At 43.4% G+C, this 13,372-nt stretch overlaps 1 long non-coding RNA gene across 1 annotated transcript; it reads left to right on the plus strand.

The window, feature by feature from the left end:
* The first annotated feature begins 2,568 nt into the window (after positions 1–2,568).
* On the plus strand, positions 2,569–7,879 carry LOC123386756. Its single transcript, XR_006601165.1, has 3 exons — positions 2,569–3,736; positions 6,610–6,680; positions 7,635–7,879. It is a non-coding gene; the product is annotated as an uncharacterized LOC123386756 (long non-coding RNA).
* Positions 7,880–13,372: the final 5,493 nt, after the last annotated feature.

The following is a 13,372-nucleotide window of genomic DNA, read 5'->3' on the forward strand; positions in this document are numbered from 1 at the left end:
AGTCTATTTTATTCACTAAACATTTTGGAAAAACTATTATTTAGTGGAACAAACTTTGGGAAACACTTTGTGGAATGAGTGGATATTGGAATTAAAATGAACTGTTAAGTGTGTGGGATATGCTGCCCTTAAAACTCTTCCCAACAATGAGACGAGTCAAGGACCATTCTTCTTCCCCTTCCGAGAAAAAGAGCTTCATGTCCAGTTTGTAGAGAACAGGAGATCTTCTTGAAGAAGGCACATGATAATATAGACAGTAGCTACGGATTCCTATTAGAAATTACTGGCACAGAGTCATGGGTCTGGGACACTGGAGTGTCAGTAGTACAGGGACTGCTGGTATGTCCAGGTAACCATGCAGGGAAGAAGTAAAAAGAGAAAACATAGGTATAACCCTTTTCTAAAGATTCCAAACAGAGAATTCAGACTACATGGATCTTTTTTTAATGTTTGTTTGTTTGTTTGTTTAGAAAGAGACTGCGAGGGAGGGGTAGAAAGAGAGAGGGGGAGAGAGAGAATCCCAAGCGGGTTCTTCACTGTCAGTGCAGAGCCAGACGTGGGGCTCAATCCCACGAATGTGGATCATGACCTGAGCAGAAGTCAAGAGTCAGATGCTCAACCAACTGAGCCACCCAGGTGCCTCAGACCATATGGATCTTAAACATGGGTCACAGGCCCCAGATCTCTTTCTCTTAAAAATTTTTGAGGGAAGTGATGAGGATTTTTTTTCGTTTAAGAGTTTCTTCTTTTCTCACTTCTAAACCTCTCTACATGGGCAGAAGTGACAAGGAGAGGAAGAGGGAGGGATTCTCCAAACCAGAGCAGGAATAAAGTTCCCCTCATTCAGCTTTTCGGTTCGTGCTGGAATGTGATGGTGAGTTGGGAATAGGGGCAAGGAGTGAGGCCTCTTTTATGCTGGAATAGTTCTCTAAATAACTGACGTCTAACAGGCATATTCTGGGATTAGAATTCTAAAAGGGTAGCAAGTAGACTTTCTCTTCTGCTCTTCATTCTAGCCGTACATGTACCAGGTAGATTTGAAGTTAGGTCCAACAACCTAGAAGGGTAAGCAGGTCCAAGTCTCCTGAAAGTGGACTCCCCTGCAAAGGGAACTTGTTCACCTGTTTCACCAAGCTGCTGGAATACAACCAAAGGTGGTAACTGTATAGAGGTGGGACCAAGCAGAGCCCCAGTTTGGACCCATTGGGGGCTGTATGGCACACCTACTCTTAGCTCCCACTGCCTGATGCGGAGAGTCAGATTCCTTCTATAACAAGCACATCCTATAAGGAGAGCTTTGGGTCCTGTGTACTCACAGGGATCCGGTTTTGCTCTGCTTAGGACAAATCCAGCGAGAGTTCAGCTAAGCCTGTTATGTGCTGAAAGCACTAATGCTGGGTCATTCGGGTCCCCATTGACATTTTGGATGCTTCCTTCCTGATTCATCCCTGAGCTGGTGGATTCATCTTCTTCCTGTCTCTTCCCCAGCTGCAATACAGAAGCTGCTCTTGCTTTCTGTATTTTGCCTCCTCATTTCCTATTAGGAATAGGAAGGGAAAGGAAGAAGACCTTTTATCTCTGGACTGATAGTGGACCCATAAATCAAGCACCCAAATACTCTTTTTCCTAAGTAGGTGGATGCTTGCCAGCCTGCAGAAACTTCAGGCTTGACTGTCCTGAGGAATCAAGGGAAAAATGTGTAGTTGGTGGGATTTTTCAACCTATAGATTAATATATGCAGGAAATACTGCATGTCTTTGTTTTCTTTTAATTCTGTTATCCAGACACCCCCCCCCCCACCATCTGCCTTGCTGGTGGGCTCCTCCAAACTCCCAAGATTATGCAAAGTTATCCAGATCTTATGTGGCATCAAGATGCCAAGAAGGCCCTTCTAGGCATCAGATTACTTCTGAAACAGCTACTGCCCTGTCCAGGCAGTCACATCAAGTCTGATAGCTGGGTTGCTTCCTTATGCCCCCAGAATCTTAGGTGGGGCCTGGAAGCTGGCTGTCAGAGATCCAACTCCACACCCCTGAGCACTGGGGAGCAGGACCCCAATGCCTACTCCTTGAGAGGACCGCCAGTTCCTTCCCCAACCTCTCAGACTCTCCTGCCTCCATCCCCTCTACTTCTTGAGCAACCATCCTAATCCCAATCTCAGGATCTGGGTTTCCACAGAGGATACTAGAGAGCCTTTGCCTTCGTGTTGACTTGATTTTCCTTGCCCACTGCTGGGTTGCTTGCTTGAAACTCTGTATGTGTGACTATGTATAGAATGGAAACACCCAATTCAAATTCACACTGTACAGGTTACCTAGGCATCTAGTAGAAAGTAAAACATGTGGCAACCATCCCAACCTTTACCTGGAGCACCTTTAGGAGAGGGGAGTTGGTGTAGCACACTCAACCATGGACTCTTAGAGAATAAACTTGTTTTTTTTTTTATTTTTTAAAAAAATTTTTTAACGGTTTTTTTTATTTTTTTATTTTTGAGACAGAGAGAGACAGAACAGGAACGGGGGAGGGGCAGAGAGAGAGGGAGACACAGAATCGGAAACAGGCTCCAGGCTCTGAGCCATCAGCCCAGAGCCTGACGCGGGGCTCGAACTCACGGACCGCAAGATCGTGACCTGGCTGAAGTTGGACGCTTAACCGACTGCGCCACCCAGGCGCCCCGAGAATAAACTTGTTTTTGAAGGTCCCCAAATGACTCCAGAAGAAGGGATTCTGTCTAAGGGAGAGATTTGACCAGCAGTTTGATTAGTCTCGATATGTATTTAATAGTTAATATTTAAAAACTTGTGTAATATTTAGTAATCGGCTTTTTTTAAATTAAACATAAGACAGTATTAATTGGACTGGGTATTAATAAATAATTACTAATATTGAACATAGTTCTTAAATTCCATTTAGGTTCTAAGTACTCATTTGACAAATCTTTGAGTGCCATAGCTGAGGCCCCTGGAGCTAGATTTTTGAGTTGTGACAAAAAACAAGGACAGTTTTATCCTCCATCTCAGAAAGAGGTAACGGTCATCTTGGAGACGAGTTACCAGAATGCATCTTGCTCTCCTCCTTCATCATGTCTGTGTCTGGAATGCTTTCTATTTACCCCTCTCCCTACTGCAATACTGTTCTCCTTTTGGCCTCCTGGCCGAGTCCTAGTCATCTGCTGAGTCCCAACCCAGATGCTCTTTGAAACCTTCCTGAATTTCCCAACCAAAGTCAGATGTTATTTCTTCCTTTGTCCCACTCTATTTTGTGCACGACTCCATTAGAGAGCATTTACAGAGGAATTTTCATTGCTGGTTTATATGTCTGTCTTTGCCCGGAACTGTGAGTTCTCCGAGGACCATTATTGGGCCATTATTTGATGTGAGGCATTACTTCTAGTGCTGTAGAGAGGAGACAGAGTTGTTTCAAATATAGTCCCTGTTTTCTAAGAACTTACTGTTTAGAGCTTTAGGGCAAGAAAGGAACTCGTTGTTGGTAATTGCCTCACTCTGCCACTCTTCCGGAGGATCCGGGGAAAAGAGTTCCTGGTTTTAATATAGGTTTTATTACTGTTCAGGTATGGTAAGGCCAACCAATCAGGAGACAGCTGCCATCGAAAAGATCATATACTTATAGATCTGAAGGCAAGGGCGTGCCACGCCATGAGGGCCACACAGGGAAGCACCAGGGACAAGGGGAAAACTGTCACAGCCTTTATTGTGGTCTCCATGGGAAGGAACAGGTGAGGCAGGGTAAGCAGGTTTAGGATTGCATAGTTTGAATAATGTCAGTGGGCTTGGGGGCATAGAGGCTGTCCCTGGTTGTTTAGTACCTGGCTTGGGGGTGATTAGAGCAGGTGGAGCCTGATAAAAGAGGTGGTTGGAGCAGGAATGTATTATGCTAAGTGAAATAAGTCAGTCAGAGAAAGACAAATACCATATGATTTCACTCATGTGGAATTTAAGAAACAAAACAGATGAACATATGGGAAGGAAGAAAAAAAGAGAAGAAAGTAAGCCATAAGAGACTCTTACTATAGAGAAGAAATGGAGGGTTGATGGAGGGAGGTCGGTGGGGGATGGGCTAGATGAGTGATGGGCATTAAGGAGGGCACTTATTATGATGAGCACTGGGTGTTATATGTAAGTGATGAATCACTAAATTCTACTTTTGAAACCAATATAACACTATATGTTGACTAACTAGAATTTAAATAAAAACTTGAATCAAACAAACAGATAAAGGAGCAATCCGTGTATCAAAAAAAAAAAAAAAAAGAGAGAGAGAGAGAGGTGGTTGGGGGAATGGCCCCAGAATGGTTGGTCTCCTTTTGAAAGACACATTCACTGGCAGGTTGCTTACCATCTTTAGAAGTTGGCTAGCCCAGGGGTGCCTGGGTGGCTCAGTCGGTTAAGGGTCGACTTCAGCTCAGGTCGAGATCTCAAGGTTTGGGAGTTCAAGCCCCATGTCGGGCTCTGTGCTGACAGCCCGGAGCCTGCTTCAGATTCTGAGTCTCTCTCTCTCTCTCTGCCCCTCCCCTGCTCTCTCTCTCTCTCTCTCTCTCTCTCTCTCAAAAGTAAATAAACATTAAAAACATTTTTTTTTAATTAAAAATTTTTAAAAAAGAAGAAAGAAATTGGCTAACCCTGAAAGGGCCAGTCCCTTTAGGGGTTGCAAGTCCCCAGATGTCCTAGTATCAGAATACGGAAAATAAAAGATATGATTAATACAGTTATAAAACTAGGTCCCTGGCCTTCCTCATTGGGTTCCCCTCTATGTGGAATCTCTGAAAAGCAGGATTAAAAAAGGAAAGGGAAGAGGGAAGGAAACTCCTCTCTCAATTCGGAGTGCAGTCAGCTACAGGTAAAGCAACTACACTGTTTTAAATAAATAGGAGCTAATTTTCCTCACATAACAAAATTTCAGGAGGCGGGCAGACCCAGATAGGTGCTGCAACTCAACCACATCATTCGAGGCTCAGCTCCTCATACCTTCTAGTCTGCCAACCCTGATATCCCTAGTGTGTTGGCCAGGACGGTCAGGACAGCTGACCGCCTCCAGTCTTGTGCCCGCCTCCAAGGAGGAAGACGGGGAGGGCAGAGGGCTGTGCCACCTACGATTCTCTTCCCTTCTCTAGGTCCCGGCCCGAGGGCGGGCACCTTCTGAAATGCTAACCTAAAACAATCTAAATATCTCTCACTGGGCAATTTAAAAAAATGTGGTAACTGGAAATGTATTAATAGGGATTAAGCTCCAAAAGATAATAAATGGAAAAAAAAAAGCCACAAAGCAGCATGTTTACTTTGCCACCATCTTCCGCACATGCCAGAGTGATTGAGCCTCGTCTCCACGGGACCCCGTTAGCAGGAGTTGTCTCAGGGCGAGGGAGCTGCATGGCTGGGGGAAAGGATTGAGAGAGAGGATGAATTTTTCCCAGTCTAAACCCTTTTGGATCTTTCGATTTTGTGCTACAGGCCTGTGTACTGTGTGTTTCTCATTTTAAACGTGAAGGATAAATTAATATGCTAGGTTCTACGTTGCTTATAAATTGTGCAGTGGTTCCTTGCAACCTTCAGGATTAAGTCCAAAGTCCTGGTTTACTGTATACATGGATCACATTATGCTCCTTAGTATTTAAGGACCTGCGTGGTCTGGCCCTTCCAGTGACCTCTCCGGCTATGTGATCCAGCTGAGCAGAACAAAATGCAGACGCTGAACTGGGCATGGCCTCTGCCTCTATGCCTTCCTCTTCACTGTGTTTTAGTCATCTTTCAAAATAGCCCAGAAGTTCTTTCTTTTGAGAAGCTTTTTTTCACCTCCCCTTCCAGAGTAATTGCCCTTCTACTGAGCTTGTATTGTTTCTGGTGAAAAACTGTGCCAAACCTATTGAGATTGTTTGTGTGCCCATCTCCCCCATGGCCTGTGAGCTCCTTGGGAACAGAGACTGTATCCCATTGCAGGACACCTAGCAGAAAGCACTGCACAGAGCATGTGTCTAGTGAACTTTGTTGAGGGAATAAAGATGTGAATACATTGTTTCTTGATTTATGATATACACTTATAACACATATATACACCACCAAGTTCTGGCCACAAGTTGAAGATTATAATTTGCAGAATAAGTTTCGTTTGGCAGGCTGTTAGAGAGGATTCGCATTTCAGATTTTAGAGGAAGCTGCCCCTTCTCTGGCTGGTTGAGTTGAACAGTCCTGAAGGCATGGTTATGTTTCACCTCTACCTAGCTCACAGCCATGGTTTACATGGTTCCTACTGGCCAAAGCCACCACTGGCAAGGCGGTTCCATAGAACTCACCTGGTGTTTAAAGGCCTTTGAAAGTGAATAAACATCATTACTAAAGCTGGGTGCTAGGCAATGTGCTAAGGTACTTTATGAACATATCTCACTTAGTCTCCATAGCAATCCAGTCAAGTGGGCACTTTTAATGCCTTCATTTTACAGCTAAGCATACTAAAGCTTGGAGACCTTAGGAAACCACAGAATCCACAATTACTGAGTGGTGGAGGCAGGCCATGAACTCAGGCTGATTCCAGAGCCTGCGACCCTAACCTCTGACGGAGGAACCCACTCCCTAGCATCGTCTTTTCATCCCACAGGTGCCAGGCAGTCGGAAGCGTTTCCTGTGCATGTGGTGGCCTGATCCTGTCTGCACATCTGTGAGGTTCTGGTGAGCTCTGAGTCCCATTCTTGTTGTGGGCTTGATCCCTAGTGGTCAGAGGGCTTAGAAAATCAACTGTGTCAGATATGGTATAGTAGGTCAAAGAGGGCTCAGATTTCTCACAGGACCAGAAGATTGGTTCCAGAGCCTTTGCTGCCATGTAACTGGGGGTGGGGGTTGGAGGGCCTGAGGCTAGCTGCCCTCAAGTCAGCTAAGCTGGTACAGGAAAGAGGGAATCCTGGGACCTTTGAGTTTTTCTTGGCCTTGTGCCCTCATCACAAACCCCTCATTACATCAGCTGCCTTAGTGATGCCCCTGAGCAAAGGGTCCTTATAACACGGAAAGTGAAGAGTTTGAGAGGGGCAGTAATTACATCACTGGGCCAGCCCATTTGTTAACCATATGCTCGTGCCAAGCACCCTGTCAGGCATTTCACAGGCATAATCCAGCAAGGTGAGTGCATGGACCCCAATCTCATAGATCAAGAAACTGGGGCAGAGAGGGAAACAAACTGCCTAAGGCACACAGCGGGCTAAGAAGTGACGGGGCAGGAGATAAGCCTAGGTTTTGCTCCTCATCGACATACACTCATTTACTGAATGCCGTTTGTGTCCTATTTCTGTGCACTTGGGATATCAGTGACCACACAAAAGTCCCTGCTCTTATGGAGATCACATTCTAGTGATATTAAGTTACAGTCAATATATAGGTTATGTGATGTAACTAGGCATATCATACACAAACTGCAGAAAAAGCAAAAACAGAGAACTTGATAAGAGTTACGAAAACATACAGAACAAAGTGCAGGAGATTGGGAATGCCGGGGGGTTGGCAGAGGGAGAAGACTGTAGCAGAGCCTTGTCAAGTAGGTAATGTCCGAGTGAAGATTTGAAGGGTAAAAGAGGTCAGGGAGCTGGCCATTCTGATCTCTGTGGAAGAGTGTAAAGGCAGCTTAATTCCAAGGTGGCTGAGAAGACTCCTGTTCTCAAGGAAGGAAAATGCTTGAAAACAGCCAACCAGAGTGAGAGAGATCCGAATCCGTCCACGTCACACAGCTTGGGGATGGAGACTGATTTCTAGGTTTTCGGTAGAAAACAGGCGTCCTTCCTGCCTATGTCCTGAGGAGAAAGGAGAAGCTAGTGTAACCGAAGAGGCTGGGGTCACCCTGGCTTTACACCCTCGATTAAAGTCTGCTTGCTGTCGCAATACCTGTGGCACGCCCTTGGTCTCTCTGTTTCTGAGGGCATCTGAGATATGCACTGCCTGGCGCTGGGGCCTTGGTACCACCCCAGTAGGCAGCTTGGACATACCTAGACTTCTCAGCTTCCTGGCTGGGCTCTGCGCTTGTCCTGCTTCAGCAGTACATTGTCTGGTTCCAAGACAGATAGATCATCTTAGTGAAGATATCTCTGAATCCCCTTGATGGAGTACTTGCCTAAGCTGGGGAGCCTGCTCTCTGACTCTCCATGGAAAGGGGACAGGGATAGAATGATGTAAGCGCTGTGGGCTGACCCCTTGTTTGTTGTGCTGCCCAATATTGGGTTCTGGGCTTTCTAAGGATCAGTCCAGGCCACATGCTTATTGAGGCTGCTTTATGCCAGCCCTGTGTTCAGAGGAATCTGACACGTCCTGATCTTGAAGCGCACTAAGACTGCTCCGGCGATAGATAGTTTTATTATGCTTTGCCATTGTCCACCCTGTCCTGGACCCCACCCACCCCGAAAATACAGGACAGCAGCAGATAAGTACTCTACCCTCTGTGTGGTCCTCCTGGGGAGGTTGTCTGGATCTCTAAGCTTGTTCTGATGGTCTTACTTTCCTCTGTGTGGGCCTTGATGTATCTCAATTTGAGAACTATTTTAGAAATATTTCTACTCAAGCTTGGGTTCTCCCTTGAACCTATGGCTGGCATTAGACCCTTGGCTTTTACCTGATGGTGAATACGAAAGACACTCTTAATTCCTGACAAAAGTGCAATGATAGAGGTTTGCACGGGGTTTAGATGAGAGGTTCCGTTCAGCCTAAGGTTGTCCTGTAGGCTTCGTGGAGAACAGGATGCCCCAACTGGGAAAGCCTTTGGTCTGGGCATGTGGTCTAGTCTTAGTAAGGAGACCAGTTGTGCCCTTGTGCAAATTTTCTTGCCTGAAAATCCACTTCATAGATTGATTCTTAAATAGGAGACAAAGGTTTTCTGGTCTAGCATGGAAGAGGCTTGGAAGTCAACACTCCCATCCTCACAACAACAACAAAAAAAGCTGAACAAACCACACATCTTCTTAGTTCCATCAGAAAATGGAAGTCCTAGGGCAGAGGGCCACCTGCAAAATTGGAGAGACAGATGGACACAAATAGTCACAACTTACCAAAAGCAATTGGAGAGACAGGTGGACACAAATAGTCACAACTTACCAAAAGCAAAAGCTCAGGTAAGGAACCCCAGTGATGGAGCCAGTACCTGGGTGGGAAGACTTAACAGTAATTGATGAATTGCTGGAGGCTCTGTGTAGACAAACTTGAGAGTTAAAATTTTCAGGAGGGCCTAGTTTTAGGAGGAGCCTGACATCTTTGTGAGTTTTACCTCCAGGAGCCCTCCAGGTCCCTTACGGTAAAGAGTGAAGAAAAATCCTTGTGTGCTGCCAGCAGGGAGAATAGAAAATTAGCTGTATCAAAAGCAACCCAAAGCATTATGTTTTTCTTAACATGGACTGACCTCAAGAGAAACTAATTAACCAGAGCCTAACTGACCCAGGGAAAGGAAATACCGAAGTCCAGTCCTTTAACCTTTCTGCCTTGACTAAGGGGGTGGGGAAAACCAGCAACTGGGGAGCACTTGTGGTCACAGCCCATGGGTTCCTTAAAAGACTGAAATTTAGGGACGCCTAGGTAGCACCCAGGGTGGCACCTCAGTTAAGCTGACAGCGCAGAGCCTGGAGCCTGCTTTGGATTCTGTGTCTCTCTCCCTCTGTCCCTTCCCCACTCATGCTCTGTCTCTCTCTCTCAAAAATAAACATTAAAAAACAAAAAAGACTGACACCTGATCATAGGACTATAGAATGCTTCCCTTCCCCCAATACCTTACTACCACATCAGTAGGGCCCCTGCATCATAACAGGGGATTACAAACGAAAGAACTGCATATCTCAGGCCATATTTTGAAAGTCTCTAGGGAAATAAATACAAAGATGACAGGGGAGATAAAAACAAGAACACCAGAGGAAATTTACCTTTAATACCTACAGCCAAAGCAAACAGCAAACACAGTCTAGCTCCTAACCATATCAAGCATAAAGCCTCACACTTAAGGCCTATTGTCTTCCATTCCTTTTACATAGTGTATCATGTTTGGCTTTGAGAATAAAACTATAAGTCATACCAAAAGACAAGAAAACACAGCTTGGACAAAACAAGCATCAGAACCAGATTCATAAATGGCAAAGATGTTGGAATTATCAGACTGTGAATTTAGAACAACTGATTAATATGCTAAGGGCTCTAATGGAAGAAGTGGGCAACATTTAAGAATAGATGAAAGTGTAAACTAAGAGATAGAAACTTCAAGAAACAATCAAAGGAAATGTTAAAAATCAAAAACATTTTAACAGAAATGAAACATTACCTTTGATGGGATCATCAGTAAACTGGACATGCCAAAGAAATAATCAGTGAGTTTGAACATATATCACCAGTAACTTCCAAAACTGAAATGCAAAGAGAAAAGGGAATGAAAAATATGTAACAAAATATCCAAGAACTGTGGGACAATTACAAATGGGTAGCATACAAGGGATACAGGAGTGCTGATGCATAGGGGCACTTGTACCCCAATGTTTATAGCAGCACTTTCAACAATAGCCAAATTATGGAAAGAGCCTGAATGTCCATCAACTGACAAATGGATAAAGAAGATGTGGTTTATATATACAGTGGAATGCTACTTGGCAATGAGAAAGAATGAAATCTGGCCATTTGCATCAACGTGGATGGAACTGGAGGGTATTATGCTAAGTGAAATAAGTTAGGCAGAGAAAGACAGATACCATATGTTTTCACTCATGTGGATCCTGAGAAACTTAACAGAAGACCATGGGGGAGGGGAAAGGGAGAAAAAAAGTTACAGAGAGAGAGGGAGGCAAACCATAAGAGACTCTTAAATACTGACAACAAACTGAGGCTTGATGGAGGGTGTGGGAGAGGGGGAAGGGGGTGGTGGGCATTGAGGACGGCACCTGTTGGGATGAGCACTGAGTGTTGTATGGAAACCAATTTGACAATAAATTATATTTGATATAAAAAAAACAAAATGGGTAGCATACATGTAATGGGACTACTAGAAGAAGAAAAAAGATAGAAACAAAAGAATTATTGAAATAATAATGACTGAGAATTTTCCAAAATTGACAGACAACAAACCACAAATCTAGGAATCTTAAAGAATACTAAAAACGATAAATACCAAAAAATCTACAATTGGGCATATCATATTAAAACTGTAAAAATATATATCAGAATGCCTGGGTGGCTCAGTGAGTTGAGCGTCCAACTCTTGATTTCAACTCAGGTCATGATCTCATGGTTCGTGAGTTTGAGCTTTACATTGGGATCTGCACTGACAGTGCAGAACCTGCTTAGGATTTTTTTTCTCTCTCTCTCAAAATAAAATAAGTCATTAAAAAAGTCAAAGACAAAGAGAAAATCTTGAAAGAAGCTAGAAGGGAAAAAGCTTACCTATAGAGGAACAAGGATAAGAATTACATCACACTCCTCTTCAGAAACTATACAAGTAAGAATGCAGTGAAATATTTAAAGTATTAAAAGCAAAATCATGTAGTGGCACCTGGGTGATTCAGTCAGTTGGGCGTCCAACTCTTGATTTGGGCTCAGGTCTTGATCTCATGGGTTCGTGGGCTCGAGCCCCACATCAGGTTCCACACTGACAGCACGGAGCCTGCTTGGGAGTCTCTCTCTCCCTTTCTGTCTGTGCCTCCCCAGGTTACATGTGTTCTCTCTCTCAAAATAAGTAAACTTAAAAAAATTTTTTTAAATAAAAGAAAATAAAAATGTAGAATTCTATATCTAGAAAAATTATCCTTCAAAAATGAAGAAATACTTTCTCAAAATTAAGGGCATTTGTTACTAACAGAGCTATGTACAGGGATAGGAAGAATCAATACTGTCAAGATGTCAGTTCTTCCCAATTTGATCTATAGAGTCAATGTAATCCTAATCAAAATTCTAGCAAGTTAATATGTGGATACCAGCAAATTGATCCTAAATTTTATATGGTGAAGCAAAAGACCAAGAATAGCCAAAACAATATTGAAGAACAACAAGTAATTTGGAGGACTGCCTCTATCCAACTTCAAGACTTGCTCTAAAGCTGCAGTAACCAAAACAGTGTGGTATTGGCAAAAGAATGGACAAGCAGACCACGCAAATATAGTCAACTGGTCTTTGAAGAAGAAACAAAGACAATTGAGTGGAAAAGGGATAGTCTTTTCAACAAATGGCACTGGAACACTGGACATGCACCTGCTGGAAAAAAATAATAAAGAATTTAGAAACAGATCTTTCACGAAAATCGACTCAATGTGCATCAAAGACCTAAATGTAAAAGGGTAAACTATAAACTCCTAGAAGATCACACAGGAGAATATCTAATGGTCTTTGCTTTTGTGGTGAGTTTTTAGAAACAACACCAAAAAGTACTATCCATGAAAGAAAACATTGATAAGTTGGATTTCACTGAAATTAAAACCTTCTGCTCTGTGAAAGGCACTGTCAAGAGAATGAAAAGTCAAGCCACAGACTGGGAGAAAATACTTGCAAAGACACATCTGGTAGAGTACCCAAAATATACAAAAAGCTTCTACAACTGAACAATAAGGTAAAAAAAAATGACCCAATTAAAAATGGGCAAAAGACCTGGACACCTCACTAAAGAAGCTATACAGATGGCAAATAAGCATGTGAAAAGATGTTCAGCATCACATGTCATTAGGGAATTTCAAATTAAAATAAGCTACCCTTCATCTGGGTGGCTCAGCCAGTTAAGTGACCGACTTCAGCTCAGGTCATGACTCATGGCTCGTTAAGTCAAGCCCCGTGATGGACTCTGTGCTGACAACTCAGAGCCTGGAGTCTGCTTCTGATTCATTCTCTCTCTCTCTCTCTCTCTCTCTCTCTCTCTCTCTCTCTCCCCCCCCCCCTCTGCCACTCATGCTCTGCCTCTCTTTCAGAAATAAACATTTTTAAAAATCGTTTAAATAAGCTACCCTTATATTCTTACTAAAGTGGTTAAAACTCAGAACACTGACCACACCAAATTCTGGCAAGGATGTGGAGCAACAGGAACTCTCATTCATTCCTGGTAGAAGTATAAAATGAAACAGCCGCTTGGAAGACAATTTGGCAGTTTCTTATACAACAAAACATATTCTTACTGTATGGTCTAGCAGTTGAGCTCCTTGGTACTTATGAGCTGAAAACCTATGTCTACACAAAAATCTGCACCTGAAGGTTTTTATTCATAATTGCCAAAATCTGGAGGCAACCAAGATGTTCTTCGTCAGTAGCTGAGTGGATGGATAAGCGGTGGTACATCCATGTACAATGGAATATTTTCATCAATAAAAAGAAATAAGTTATCAAGTCATGAAAAGATGGGGGAACATTAAATGCATATTGTGCTGTGAGAGAAGCCA

The sequence above is a fragment of the Felis catus genome, chromosome B4 (assembly GCF_018350175.1).
Source record: "Felis catus isolate Fca126 chromosome B4, F.catus_Fca126_mat1.0, whole genome shotgun sequence".
NCBI classification, from domain to species: domain Eukaryota; kingdom Metazoa; phylum Chordata; class Mammalia; order Carnivora; family Felidae; genus Felis; species Felis catus.